Below are 14,523 nucleotides of genomic sequence, written 5' to 3' on the forward strand. Positions count from 1 at the left end.
AAGGCAAAGAATCAATACTTCTGGCTTTATATGGTCCATCCTGGATGCAATCTAAACAAAGAAACAAAACCAAAACAACCATAAAAACCTCCACTCCCAACAAAAAAAAAAAGGCTCAAGCATGACAAGATCTCAGTGTTCAGCTGGATTAATCAATTCTATATCCCTTGCCTATACATCTTTCAGGAAGTTGTTTTCTGATCTTAAACTTAGCAAATTCAGCTTGCAGTCTGAGGCAAACCTTTCATTTTTGTTTTGATAGAGCACAAAAGGGGAATTTTGGTGTCTAGGATATTTTTCAAAAGAGGAACCAATAAAATTCAAGTCTTAAAAATAATAAATTCCTTCTGCACGGTATAGCATTAGAATCAAAATATGTAACAGATTTAGAGACCAGAAGTGGTCAATGAACTTCACAATGGAGAGGTAAACAGGAGCTGGATGGCGCAACTACACACAACACCCTATTCCCAACCTTTAATCAAATGGGCTATGTAATTTCTAAACTTCCATAATTTTCTTCTCAGCAAATCTTCAACTATCTCTGACTCAGGGAGGAGCTTTTGATAGACACCACCTGCAAGCCATGGGTTTCTGGTTTGGTGGTGTTATCACTTCCCTAATTCTTGAATTTCCTCTGGCGCAAAACAAATTTTTTACCCCTTCCATTTCCATTCCCTCTCCTCCTCTGCTCTCAAGATTTATTACCAAACTCTAGAAAAACTACTACACGAAATACAGTTTTACCTTTGTCCTTTGGGATAATTAGCCAACCATAGCATTTCAGGCTGTATTTTCGTATTATTTGCTGTTTCCACTGTTAACGTATGTCTGTGGGTTTTGTATCTGGATCACCCACAAGACCAAGAAGTGATGGACAGTAAAAGCCTCTGGGACTTTCTGTCTACCACAGTAACAAAGAGGAGCTGCCATGAAACCAATCTCTCTCACAATAAATGTATGTCTTGCTCTGTGCAGCATCACTTACTACCCAGACACTAAAAATATCAGGATGGTTTTTTTAAGTCTCTTTAGAACGAATATTTCATTCTGAAGCAGAATTATACCAAGTTAATTACATACACTGGCTAACATCTGACAGCTTAGAACAGAAAGCCTTCCCGCAAACATCAGCACCACTTGAACTGCAAGCTGACACTCTCCCGTTTGGGAAGCTGGCATCAATCTTCAAATATGTATCTAGTAGACTGCGTTACTTGGCTTTGCTACTGGCAGAGATGGACTCGCACAGAAACTGACCCTGAGTTTTCAGAGAAATGAGCCTTAGGGTTCATCTTAACTGAACCATGGAAGTGGCAAAATGGAAGTGGTGAATGGAAGTGGCAAGTTCCTGCCAGGGTCCTGCTACCACCGGTGCCCAGCCATGACTGCCAGGATTGGACAGTCGCTGCAAGAAACAACACTTTCCCACAGGAAAAGTCCAGGATGTTGTAGATTCTGCTATGTTCATCCTGGAATGAAACAGCGCTGAAAAACCAGTGCTCAGCTGGATACAAATTAACTCTACAGCCCATGTTGTACAAGCACATTCAGAGTGCTTTACACTGCCAAGCCTCTTACCAGCCCCTGTGGACTTCACTGACTACTAAAAATTGTGGGAAGAAAGAAACAGATCCATAAAGCACATCAATGCAGTGACAGGGGCAGGATTACAACATTAGGGTCTTGTTCCCTGTGGCGTGAACAGTCCATGAGAACAAATTATCTGACATTACTAAGCTACATCCTCCCTCAGCCAGCAACCACCCTGCTTGTGCTCTGGGAAGGCTGAATGCCAGTGAAGAGAGGAAGGAAGTAATACAGCATTGGGATGGGTGTAATTAACAGTCTCATTAGCACTGCTCATTTAAACCATCTCAGAGCAAGCCACTATCAAAAGGTCAATGAGAAAGTGTTGTCCCACAGGTACTTCAATCTTGTGCAAACTCAAACCTTGCTGCAGAAGACCTGGAAGCTCACCTTTCCTCCTCAGACAGAAGCTGAGTCTCCTTTCCATGCCAGTCTCCCCTGAACAGGGGAGGGCTCTCTGCCACAGGCTGCACACATCCAATCCTCCTAAGGCTACTTCCCATCAGTATTAACTGCTCAACTGGCCCAAACATCTGGCAAGGGGGAAAGTGATCACCAAACTTGTACAACTACTGCCTTAACTGGAAAGGCAGCAACTCCCTCAGCTGGGACACAAGCAGAACATCAACAGAAGGGATTAGCACTCTAGCAAAAGTGGCATACCTGTAGTCCACAACACTATGACAGCAGCCTGGCACTAGCCAGACATGGTAACTTCACCTTACTTTTATCAATTTTGAAATTTAAAATTCAATAATAAAATTTCATGGGGTGATGAGGTTATTTTTAAGTTCACTATAGCAAAGTTTCCCCCAAAAGCACAAACCTGCTGGCTAGAAAGAAACAATCTTGATTGCCAAACCAAGAAAATGAGCATTGACTTAGTAAAGTTGTTTGAAATGCCCATCTCACAAAGCCTTCCCCAGCTTGATACTGAAAAGCTAATGTTTCCAGGAGAAAAAGACAGTAAAAAAATTCAGGCTACTGAGGAGAAACCTAAAGACAACCTAAAGTTCTTCATCGTTCCTCATCATTCATCGTTCTTCAACGCAATACAAATTCACTAATTTAGTATTCTGGGTTGCCTGCTAGAGCAATTACATGCCTCTTTGCCCATCATCAGCATTGCTTTTTATTTACAAAAGTTTTCTTCATTCTGTCTTCTGGGTTAAGTTACTCTGAACTGTTTCTGCAGAGCTAATGTCAAAACCTAAAAACATGAATTGGTGGACTGAGTCACTGAAGTCATTCATACCAATGCTGAAGTATTTGACAGCATCTTAGATCAAGTCAATTGTGGCTAAGCAGGGACAATTTTATACCAGAATGCTGTAGCGGAACCTGACTGATATCCTTCAAAATATACCAACAATCTTCCAACCACATCTATGCCAGTCTGTCATCTCCTTTTTTTTTAGTAAAATTAACCTTGAGCTTCAGTAATCTGCAGTTAAAAGCTCCTCACACCACACAAGGCTATTCCTGTGAGTCTTGAATGGCAGCCTCAACTCAGGCTAGACCACTGCTCATGGAGTATTGTAAATTTGCATATGCAACACATGCACAAAAGGTTTTGTTTATCTGCACTTAGGGTAATTGCATGTCTCGATATCTAAAGAATTTATTATCACCAACCTTACAGCATGAATGTATTAACCATGTTAAACTGACTAATTTTTCTTCAAATCCAAAATTACAAGTGTATGCAAGCCAATTTGGCTCAACCTCGCTTCATGATCCTGCTACCGACACTGCAACATTCCTGGAACAGCAAAACAACTTGAAATTCAACAAATAATCTGACAGGAATTAATTTTTATAATTTCAATTTTCCCTTAGGGGTATGGATGTTACTGAGACATTAAAAATAAAATCAAACAACAAACCAGCAGACAATCTGGACAAAGTATTCAGACTGCCTGCCAGCAACTGGAAAAAAAGGACACAAGACATCTAAGCAGACAGTACTCTTCAGATTATTTGAGCATTAAAATGCCCCCAAACTAGTAGTTCCCAATCACCAAGACACACCAGCATCAGAGTTGAGAAGAAGCCAAACCAACAAACTTATCAGCTTGTTACTTATGTTTGCTGCTGGGCTGATTACTTCAGGGTCATGCAGCCAGAACTGCTGCATGGAAGCTGGAAGAACCATTGGGCCCAAGAGCTGGAAAGAGGAGGTACAGACCCTACTCCAAGGGCAAGAGGAATCCTGGCCAGCAAAGAACCACTGCTCAGCACTGTGTGGTCATTTAAACAAGAAGCATTCCCCATCCTCATGACAAAGACCATCCCTCCCACCAGAGAAACAGGATTGTTCCTTGAGTGCTGCCGAAGCCTCAGGCCATGGCACAGCATCCTCTCCTTGCACAGCCCCAGCAGAACAGACACAGGGGCTCTGTGTAGCCAGAGCAGCAGTGCAGGGCCTCTAACACAAAGCTTTAATCCACCTTACCTCACGGAACTTCAGATCCCTGCAGCCGAGGCAGTGACTGCTGCAAAGGGACAGCAGCTTCTGACAGAGCAGAAGGAACCCTGACGTGCTGCCCCACCCAGCATGGGGAGCCCAAAACCCACAAGTTAGCTGAATATCAGTCTTATTTTCATCCTTAACAAAAGTGAAGTCTAAGCAACAGAGATGCTTTATTTCCTAGCTTTGAAACCAGGCAAATGTTTTGGGGTTTTTAATGAATGGCTGAACTGTATGTAACACTGTTACACAAATCATGAGTACTATTTAATAAAGGACAAGTCTTATTTTAGGTTACCCCACAGAATCACATAATTACACAATCAACTGGATTGGAAAAGGCCTGTGAGATGATCAAGTCCAACCTGTGACCAGACATCACCATGTCAAATAGACCATAGCACCAAGTGCCACATCCAGTCTTATCTTAAACACCTCCAGGGACACTGACTCCACCTCCCTGGGCAGCCCATTCTAATGTCTAATCACCCCTTCTGTGAAGAAACTCTTCCTACTGTCCAACCTGAACCTCCCCTGGTGCAGCTTAACACTGTGTCCTCTTGTCCTGTCACTGGATGTCTGGGAGAAGACTACAGCCTCTTTTTAGGTAGTTGTAGAGAGTGATAAGGTCATCCCTGAGCCTCTTCTTCCAGGCTTCTTCTCCATGGAACACAGATTTCTTTTTTTTAATGATTACTTCATAACTGATTTTACCTTGAGGTGACATACCACATTTTGGATGGGGAATTTTCCATCCTGAAACTCTAAGGTCTGGCCATTGCAGAACAGCATCAGCATGATCACCAGTTTCTAAGGTGATTTGGACAGATTAGACATGCAGCTAAGTGGGAATTTTGAAAAGTATTTCAGTTGGAGTCTGGAACACATGTACAAGCAGGAATGCTAGTGCATGGAGCTCTAGATGAGGTCTCTAGAGAGTACAGTTCTGTACACAGCCTTTCCATCCACCAAGGTCCAACTTTATTTCACGTCACATTTTAGTTCTGGCAGATAAGGAAAAAATAACAACCCTCACATCTTCTCTGGAGAACATGTTCATCACTTAATGTGGCTACTACCTAGGTAGAACTTGCAGCAGCACTTGGACCAGTTTGCAATTCATCTCCCACACAGAGACAGAAGCTAAAACTGCCCATGTTTGTGTCAGACCCAGTGCCTTGCAAGCTTGGCTCTATGAAGGAAGATTTTTGGGGAGGAAAAAAGGCAAAAAAGCTTGATTTTAACAGTTTTTTGGCAACTGCAGCGGTAAATGTCCAGCAGTATTTCCATCACATTCAAGCACAATTATCACGCTTCGTTTTTAAGACTGAAAGTAAAATTATAGTTGCTATAGTGCTATGTAATCACTTTTGTGAGTGACAGAGAAAAGATCTGTCAATTTGACTAAGAGTTCTGAACCTTAAAGGCTGGGCCTGCCCAAAGGATTAGCAAAATCCTTCAATCCTAGTCACATCCTCCATCCCTCTCCCAAACCTCCCCAGACAACCCACTCTTGAGCAACACAAAAGTGGTTCCATGACAAAGTGAATATTCCAGCTACAGGAGAGCTTCTTATGGTACTGGAACACAGCTCTGTGCAACCACTAAAGAGGGGAACTTATTATCAATTGCATTTTGAAAAACCCAATTTTTAATTTGTACAAGCCATCTCCTAATAAAACAAGCAATGACTGCAGCAACAGCCAAAAAATAACCTTCCTTCTCCATGATCAAAATGCTCTGGGTCACACATTCTTTCTAAACTGAAGCTGCACTGCAGAATTGATGCATACCTGAAGATAACACTTGCAATGCTAAATTTGGGATCCTGTCTTTCAGTGACACTGTCATGATTTCAGAGTCTGCTAAAAATGAAGAAAAGCATTAAGAGAAAAATTTTTGCTCTGTGAAAAATGGATTTTCATGTTACAGCATGAGGCCAATTCTTAATATCATAAAAATTTACCTCAGTCTATTTGACTGTAGCAAGGAATTACAATTAGCAAATAAAAAGAACCCTGTTTTCAAGGGTGAAAGCTTTTAATTATACACAGAGCAATATGGGACTATTAAGATTCTGTTTGAAGTCAGTTTAACATTATTTTTTTGTGAGAGGTGGTGGCTTTTTTTCTAAAGCTGAATTGACCCATCATTACTTCAAAACCACATTTACTGTAAATGCAGCTTTGAGAGTCTCCAAACTATTCACAGCATTTGGAAAATGAAAGCCATCACTGAATGCTGCCAGAAAGTCAGAGAGAGCAAGGCCACCAAAGCAGAAAGCTATTTCTGTATGATTCTCACAATTCTAAGGACTTGGGTAGGGCAAGCAATCTCCATTAGAAACAAAGAGCTGCAGATCTCTGCATTTGGGGAGGCATTGTTAAACAGAGGCCAGGTGACCTGCAGTGCCATCCTATCTACCCTGAATGCAGCAAAGAAACCGAGCAGAATGCAATTAAAATTAAATAAATAAATAGGCAAGTTCTTTTGCTCCATGAACAGGTGGATAAATAACCTGTATTTTTCCTGGTAGAGAACCAACATCAAAGTAACTTTTCCAACAGGCAGTCCAACGAAGAAATACAACTAATGTTTACTGAAAACACAAGAAAAATAAACATGTGATTTCTGCCACTGCATGAATTAAATTCCATGGGGAGGCTGTAAAAGAAGAGCTTGGCATTCTGCATCTCCACAGCTACAGATGATCTTGCACATAAATGCAGTACACCACAACGTCTACCATATGACTTGGTATTATGTGTTTGCTCAGCTGTTTCCATAAAAGGTAATTTTCTCAGCTGTTCCTGACAAGGCTCCTTTGGATACAAAACATTTATCTTCCCAGTGTATTTACACAAATTCAGTCAGTTTGTAAGCAGCTACACTAAATAAATAATAACTTAGCCACTGGTGTCAGAGCTCCTCAAAATTTAAGTGCTGCTTTCCCAGACCGACCTTTGGCATCTGCCAGAAGGGGCAGCAACAGGAATCCGGTGTGAAAACAATGTTTCTGTTTTCCAGTCCGGCTGTGTCAGCCCACCCAGATCTCGAGTGTCACTACTCACACCTCAAGGTGAACTGTCACCAGAGGGTAGCAGCGCTCATCTTCTGAAATGATGACGACCTGGATAGGAAACACACTTTTCCTACATGAGGTTTGGTTGTTGCTTCCCCTGTTCAAACTAGGGGGTTCCCAACACAGTCACTCTGTGAGACAGCATCACTATAAACGCCTTTGAGACAGACCCCCGAGGCATGTGCCAGGCACAATGCCACCAAGTCGAAAGCGTAATGCAAACAGGAGAGTTGAGGGACTGTTGCTGCTTTTTATTACAATTATTCTGTCTTTAAAACTCTGGCACTGAAAATTCAGTGCAGGCTAAAGATTAGCAGGCAGAAAACTCCTTGCCCACAGCAAGCAAGGATGGAATGTTAAATCTAAAACCACAGAAACCACAGAGGCAAGAGTGGGCGGCAGGTGTATGTGTGTGTACACACCTGTGTATGCACTGGAGAAGGGAAGGATGCAGCAGTGACTGACAGAAGATTAAAGCTGGAAGAACAGTCCAAGATAGCACAAATCTAGAACATCCAGAAATGTGTACTTCCACAAGATAATCTGCGTATGCTGGATCAGAACTATTTGTGAAACAGTTTGTTTCTTCAGAAGGCACAAAGAGAAATCTCACTCTTCTAGCTCAAACATACAGAACTATCTGGCACAGGAATATGCAAGATGGATGTGCATGCACCTGGGCTCCTGAAATCCCCCAGATATCCCACAGGGGAAAATGGACAGTGCTGCACTGACAAAAGCACTTACCATTTTATTCAGTATCTTAAAGGTATTCACAGATTTAAAGCAAGCCTGATGCAATGTCAAAACACACTGAATGAGGGATTCAGATCTCAAACTCATCCCCTTTGGGGCTTGTCTGAAGTTCTGGTTTTTCAAGCTTTTCTTGGCATTGATAGTTTTCCAGTAGGAGGCTGAGGAAAGACTGCTGGCAACATGCCTGTCTCTCCCTGCTTCTACATGTGACAGGGAAAGACTGCATGACACTGGAAAGTAACTAAATCACACAGAAATCAACCCAAATACAATCTATGAAGTGGGTACCTGTTACTCCCCTCCTTACTTGCTTTCCAAGCTTTATTTTAGAGCTTATGCAGTGCTGCCGTTTGGCAGATTTCATTCCCACCTCTACTGCTTTCTACACACTCATTTCATCTGGATAATCAAGTTACCAATAAATTAAATAAAAGCCTCCACCTTACACTGGACAAGCAGTACAGTTTTAGGCTAGAGCTCTTCCTCCAGCAGCCAGAAATCCACACCCATTCCCAAATTCCTTTCAGTTACAGAAATGTTCTCAACATCAGTGTGAAAACAATGCAATCAGGACACCTTTTTTTTGAAGGGGGGTGGGGGGAGGGAAGATAAGAACTGAGATTTGCAACACAGGATGGGTGGGGAAGTTTTTCTTCCTACTACTGGTCTCAGTAAAATCTCATTCTGTTTACTCCCCAGCTTAAACCTGAGGTCTTATTACATTTCACTAAACAATCCCACATTATAATAAAGCAGTAGGCTTTCCTGCCATGATTGATAGACTCTTTGCAATTATTTAAGGGGAAGGCACATAATTACATACAGCTGGATTAGGCTGATCAAATTCCTGTTAGGGTCTGTCAATATACACATAATAAGACAGTGTGACATTAATGTAAACTAATTTAAATACAGAAAGTTTAATTAAGACTTAATAAAATTACAAACAGAAAGAAGGTTTTGCACATTCTAACCAAAGGGAATTGCTCAGCAAAGCCACCCTATAAACACAAACCTGTTTTGCCTGATCAGCTCTGCAACACTGATTCTTGCACCACCTATTTATTTATATATTCTTACTTACAGTTCTACTGCCAAGACTTCCCCCCAGCTCAAAAACCTGGAAGCAAAAGCAAATGCTGCGGAGCCATGTGTGTAAGAGACTCCATTATGAACATGCCCAGGTAGTCAGAGAAGGATGTCTCAAAAGTTCCTCTACAACACTCAGCAAGCAACTATTGATCAGTACCACAGTTCAACACACTACAGTACAAGTGACCTCCTTTTAAAGCACTTACCAAGACCAAAACATTATGTCCCCCTATGCAACACTAGTCACATTCACCCTTCTCATTTAGTCCTGTACAGCCTCCTTTTCCTTTTTTGTTTTTAAAGCAATCTGCTACATTCACAGCGCTCTCAGTCACCAGTGAGTGACACAGGATACTGGATACTGCATTAACCCCAGTAAGCTTAGTGCAAGACTAAGCTTCACTCCCTGCTGCATTGTTCCAAAAGTAGTCACACTTGTGCGCTGCCTTAGTTGTCCTTTTCCTACAACTCCTAAGGACATGGTTACAATGATTTCCTAATGGTAGCTAAAATACACTGAATGCTTGGTATGGCACACCAGCCCTCCATGTAAGCCCATGCATGCAGGGCCAGGGAGATGTGGGTATGGATGCCAGAAGTCCAATTGTCTACAGATGTTCCCTTTCCCCCTTCACTCAGTGATAATGATTCGTTCTGCATATACACGTTATCACCATTTCCAACCCAGATGTCCTTGCTGTTTCTTTGCCAGGCATCTTCCAAGACCGTGACCCAACAGGAAGGGCGCAGGAGCAACTGTACCACTGCAGACCTTCTTTCCACCATCAAGGATGCCTGTGCTTTGTTACTAAAAAGTAGGATAGCAGATCTTACACAGAGCAATTCTCTCCTCCTCAACACACTTATTTTCCCATGCTAAGATTTCCTGGTATGCTCCCTGCCAAATTAAATCAATTTGAGTATCTTGTTAAAGAAAAAAAACATTGCAGATTTTGATCTATTTTTATTAGTCTGCCAGTTGAGCCTGTTGCTCTGATCTGGTTTACTTGACGATTCTTTAGCTGCTGTGCTCAGCCACTTCTCTGCAGAGGGCCTACAGTATTTCACTAATATTAGAAAGTTCTGAGTAAGATACGGGGTCCTCACCATGGCCTTATCCAAAAAGGCCGCAAAAATTCTGAACAACTCCATTTCACAAACATGAGTATTTCCTGTAGAATTAGGTCTTGTCAGCTGGGGGAAGAGGAAGAGGGAAACAAGGAAAAACCTGCGAAACAGAAGTGCTAGAAGGGATTACAGTGCAATCTCCTGAAAAATATATTAAAATTCAATGCTGTATTAAAACTGATGAAAAAAATTAAGCCCTCCTGTGTTCAATCACATCCCTCCAAAGCTCTAGGCCAACCTCTCCATGTTAGAGACAACTAATCACCGTTAGATAACCTTTTCTGAACAAGTCTATCACTTATTCCAGTTTATGTTCTATTTCCTTTGGCAGCACAGCTATTTAAGTCATCCTTCTAATCCAGAGCCCATGGTAATTTTTCTTTTCTGTTCTAGGGCAATTCTTCAAAGCATCATAAAGGCAAATTTAATAAGCGCCTCAATTTGTATTGCTTTCTATTTATAATACTGCAAGCACCTGCTGCTGCTGAGATCTTAGCACATATCTATCTTACTCTGCATAGACTGATTTGGATTAATCTTAATAGTTTCATATTTTAAAGCAATTTCAAGAAATACTGCTCCAAGCTGCTGGGTGGACTGGTTGTGGGGTTTTTCGCTCTTTGGGGAGTTACTTTAGTTACTTTTTTGTTTGGTTTGGCATTTTGTTTTTTTTTCCCTTCAGTGTTTTTGTTTGGGGTTTTTTAATTCATATTGTGGTACCCTAATCCTATTGTGGTACCCCCCTATTTTTATTAAGATACTGCTGAACAGCTCTTAAAAATACAACTCATTTTGCTTCCTTGTTTAAACCAGCCACATTTGATATGTGTATTATATTTATTTATTTATTTATTTATTTATCATTTTACTGAAGTAGTCAGTAGATCCCTCTTGTCAATTTAACAGCAGGCACTCAACAATCAAACCAAGTTACTCCTGGAACCCCAACAGTGGAAGTCAAGTCAGCACTGGAGCTCATGGATGGTTTTGGGAGCTGTGCACGTGCAGGGAATGGGTGTTTAAAGGTTCCTGCCATGATCCAGTCCGTGTAGGGTTTGAATCACGTATTATTTGACCTTCTCTCAAAAGAGGGATATATTAGTTTTTAATCTTATCCAAGTGCTTGCAAACACCAAGTGACAGCTAAGGCTACATAGTACAGGAGTTAAGTCCTGTGTCTGACCTTTCAAGAGGGGCTGAGGAATCATGTCCTTAGGCACCTCCTCAGAGCCTGTCTTCCACAGCTTACAGACAGAATATTAATGGCTGCACTCTGGGCTGTGGACATCCTGGTATCTACAACATCAACACCAACTGCTCTTGCTGTTATTGCCTTTGACAAGATGACAGATAGGAAGTTTAATGCAGTGGGGGGAGAGGAAGAAAAAAGTTATGATGCAGTGCAAGTAGGTGAGCAAGATAATGAAGACAGAAAGCACAGGAGAGCCCCCTTAGTGTGCAGAAAAAAGAAAAAAGAAACAAAATGAAAACAAAGACAAACTAGCGCACAGAAGAAAAGCTGCAGGGAATTAAAATAAAGACTGAAAGAAGTGGATGGAAGAGCCCATCCATCAAAGAAGACTGACATCAGTGATGGGTCTCACTTCTGCACTGTGTGTCTTTGCTTTTAGTGGCTGACAGCTGAGGTTCCTACTTCTCATCCATCCCCTGCCTACGTATTTAGGTGTGATGGAGCAGCCTCCTCCACAACCAGTTGGGAGACCTCATGGAAGACTTCACAGGATACTCTGCAGACAATTTATTCTCATTGCCATAAACTCCTACTCCAGAGGGGCTGAGCTATTTGACTCCCTGCAGTATATAATATGGGCTTTATAAGGTAGGAATTTAAGTATTCCCATTAAAAACACACCTCTTTATCAACAAAGTAGAGTCTGACTGCTGGTTTTATTCACCCCAATCCATGGCGAGATTGTTGTTAACTTCATGACAAAAGCATGCTCAGGAATATATACAACAAAGTTTCCAAAACTGCTTTTAACTGTGTTTTTGGAAAATTAGGCAAATGGAAAGGCTCAGAGACAGGAAACATGATTGTAAGACAATCAGTAGTATGCTCTCCTCTTACTTTTCAACAAAAGCCAATACAGACATTATCTTGGGAATCCATGGATTTTTAAATTTTCTCTTAACATGACAATACCAATTTCCTCAGAAAATAAACAGGCACAGGGAGACCTTGCATGTCATTTATAAAGAAGAGATGCCATTTATCCTTCAGCTTCTGGCTGTGGATTCCAAATTACTGTCCCAAAACATCTGTAACCTTCATGTGTTCTCATCTTCTTTCACAATTACTTCTTATCATGTGCGGAGGTCTTGAACTTTTGCAACAGCTATACTGAGTAAATCAGCTATAAACAGACATGCTATTGATACTCCAAGCCAACAGCTAATCATGATTTCTAGTCTTTCAAGCAAATAGGACAACTTAAAATGGCAAACATTGCTCTATCTACTCATCCATAAATTAGGAGTGACAATTGCAGATTATTACTCATTCACTCAGAGCGTTTGTTTGGCCCTGAGAGAACTGGCTTTATTCCAAGAGCTGGCAAACCCTGGTTAATATACATGTAAATGTTTTATTTCTCTTGGAGTAGGCAATTTCACAAAATGAAATACCGAATTAAAGATGACCTCAGTTCTTCTGCTGATGCCTGTCTCGGATGCAGTGCTGCTGGAAGCCTTTGCAAGCTTTTTTCCACACCAAGTCAACAGGGAAAAAGACACCTTTTCTTTTCAAAGTGAGACAATTTCACTGTGGAAACATGAAAGCTTTCATATAAATATTAATCACCACATTTGTCCTGGAGTTAAGTGGATGGAGACTGGCTTATGTAAGGTTGCAGTACCGACTTGGAAATAGTGAGTGAGATGTACTGAAATGGTTCTGCAAATACTGCTCCAAATAAGCTGTTCCCCTATACAAGAACTGTGGTGCAAGGAGTAGATTAGCGACCCCAATATTTAATCTGAGGGTACTATAAAATAGCACTTCACTCCTGAGAGTGAAGAAGGGGAATTTTGTCCTTTGAATTTCTGGTGTAAGTGTAAAGAAAAGGAAACTGTTCATTTCCTCCAAAACTGCAACTAATTTGAATGGGGAAGAATAGACAAGACTAAGAAAAGGAATGGAGGTTCAACACAGAGTGGGGAATAAACTAAATATCTGAGCAGAAAACCCAGCAGTGGTTTAAGAGAGCCTCTTACTAATCAGACCAAAACCTAAATATTCTAAATAATACCAAGTGCACTGTACCCATACTCCTGAGCATGGGTCTCCAAAAGCCAAGAGAATCAAGGAACATGTTCTGTGCACTTCAAGATGAGGACAGTATACAGCACCTCCAGTCTCAGATGGACTCTGAGAACCATCTTTTTCCTACAAAGGGCTGGACGTATCAGATCTGCTTACTCCTCCTATGATACAGGCCATCAGCCATTGCTTACCTCTCTTTCCCACAGAGAAGTGAGATTTCATTTCACAAATCAACTCAGATTTGAAACTAGAACTACAACTACAAAGCAGATTTCTGAGAAGGGGAAGAGAGAAGCATAACCTCTTATCTACCGTGCTGTACCATAGGTATCACCTCACTTTCCTTGAGGGCACATTGAAGTTTCAATCAGCAGAGGATGCTAAAAATAGTTCAAAATTCTGAACGGAAATGATACAGTATTAATATATTTCACAACAGCAAGTACAATATGAAATACAAAATAAGGTACAAAGCATGGCTAAGATCACGTAACTTGGTGGAACCCACAAGCAGAGAGCATACAACAATTAAGAAACCCCCAACTATCAAGACAGCTGCAGTCTAAATTCACGTCCTCTGAGTGAAAGGAATAGAAGATGAACAAATATTGATGGGAAGGAACTACCAACAGATGACACCTTTAAAATATTCAGGATTATATTTATGTGGCAAGAGCTGATGAAAAGTTCAGTTCCCATTTGGAAACTCATCCTGATTGCTATTTCAGTGTTCCACAGGTTTCAGCCAGGTCTCTCCATGGACACAAACACCTATGGATACGGAAGGTATCAGAAGACGGAAGATACGGAAGATACCAGACCTGTATTTTCTAGAGATAAATACATCAAAAACTGCAGACATTAGAATTGCTCTCTTTCACATTCTGCATTTTAACAGGAAAACAATTTAGACTTTACAGGCTCCTACATAAACTAAAGCTACTTTTGAAATATTTTCCATTATTTCTTCCCGAAATGGTATGTTTCTTTTTCTTTTCACCTGTAGAAAACTACTGCTGGAGCAAGCACACTAACTAGTACTTGACATTACTTTGAAACTTGAACCTAATGCTGCACTTTTCCATGCTGCTTTCACACAAAGCACACTCTCCTCGCTCTTGT

At 41.1% G+C, this 14,523-nt stretch overlaps 1 protein-coding gene across 4 annotated transcripts in view; it reads right to left on the reverse strand.

Annotated features, from left to right (window-relative positions):
• SMCO4 (single-pass membrane protein with coiled-coil domains 4) overlaps positions 1–14,523 on the reverse strand; it is a 30,530-nt gene that overhangs the window by 4,518 nt on the left and 11,489 nt on the right. The gene's annotated exons all lie outside the window — the stretch shown is intronic.

This window comes from Motacilla alba, chromosome 1 (assembly GCF_015832195.1).
Source record: "Motacilla alba alba isolate MOTALB_02 chromosome 1, Motacilla_alba_V1.0_pri, whole genome shotgun sequence".
NCBI lineage: Eukaryota > Metazoa > Chordata > Aves > Passeriformes > Motacillidae > Motacilla > Motacilla alba.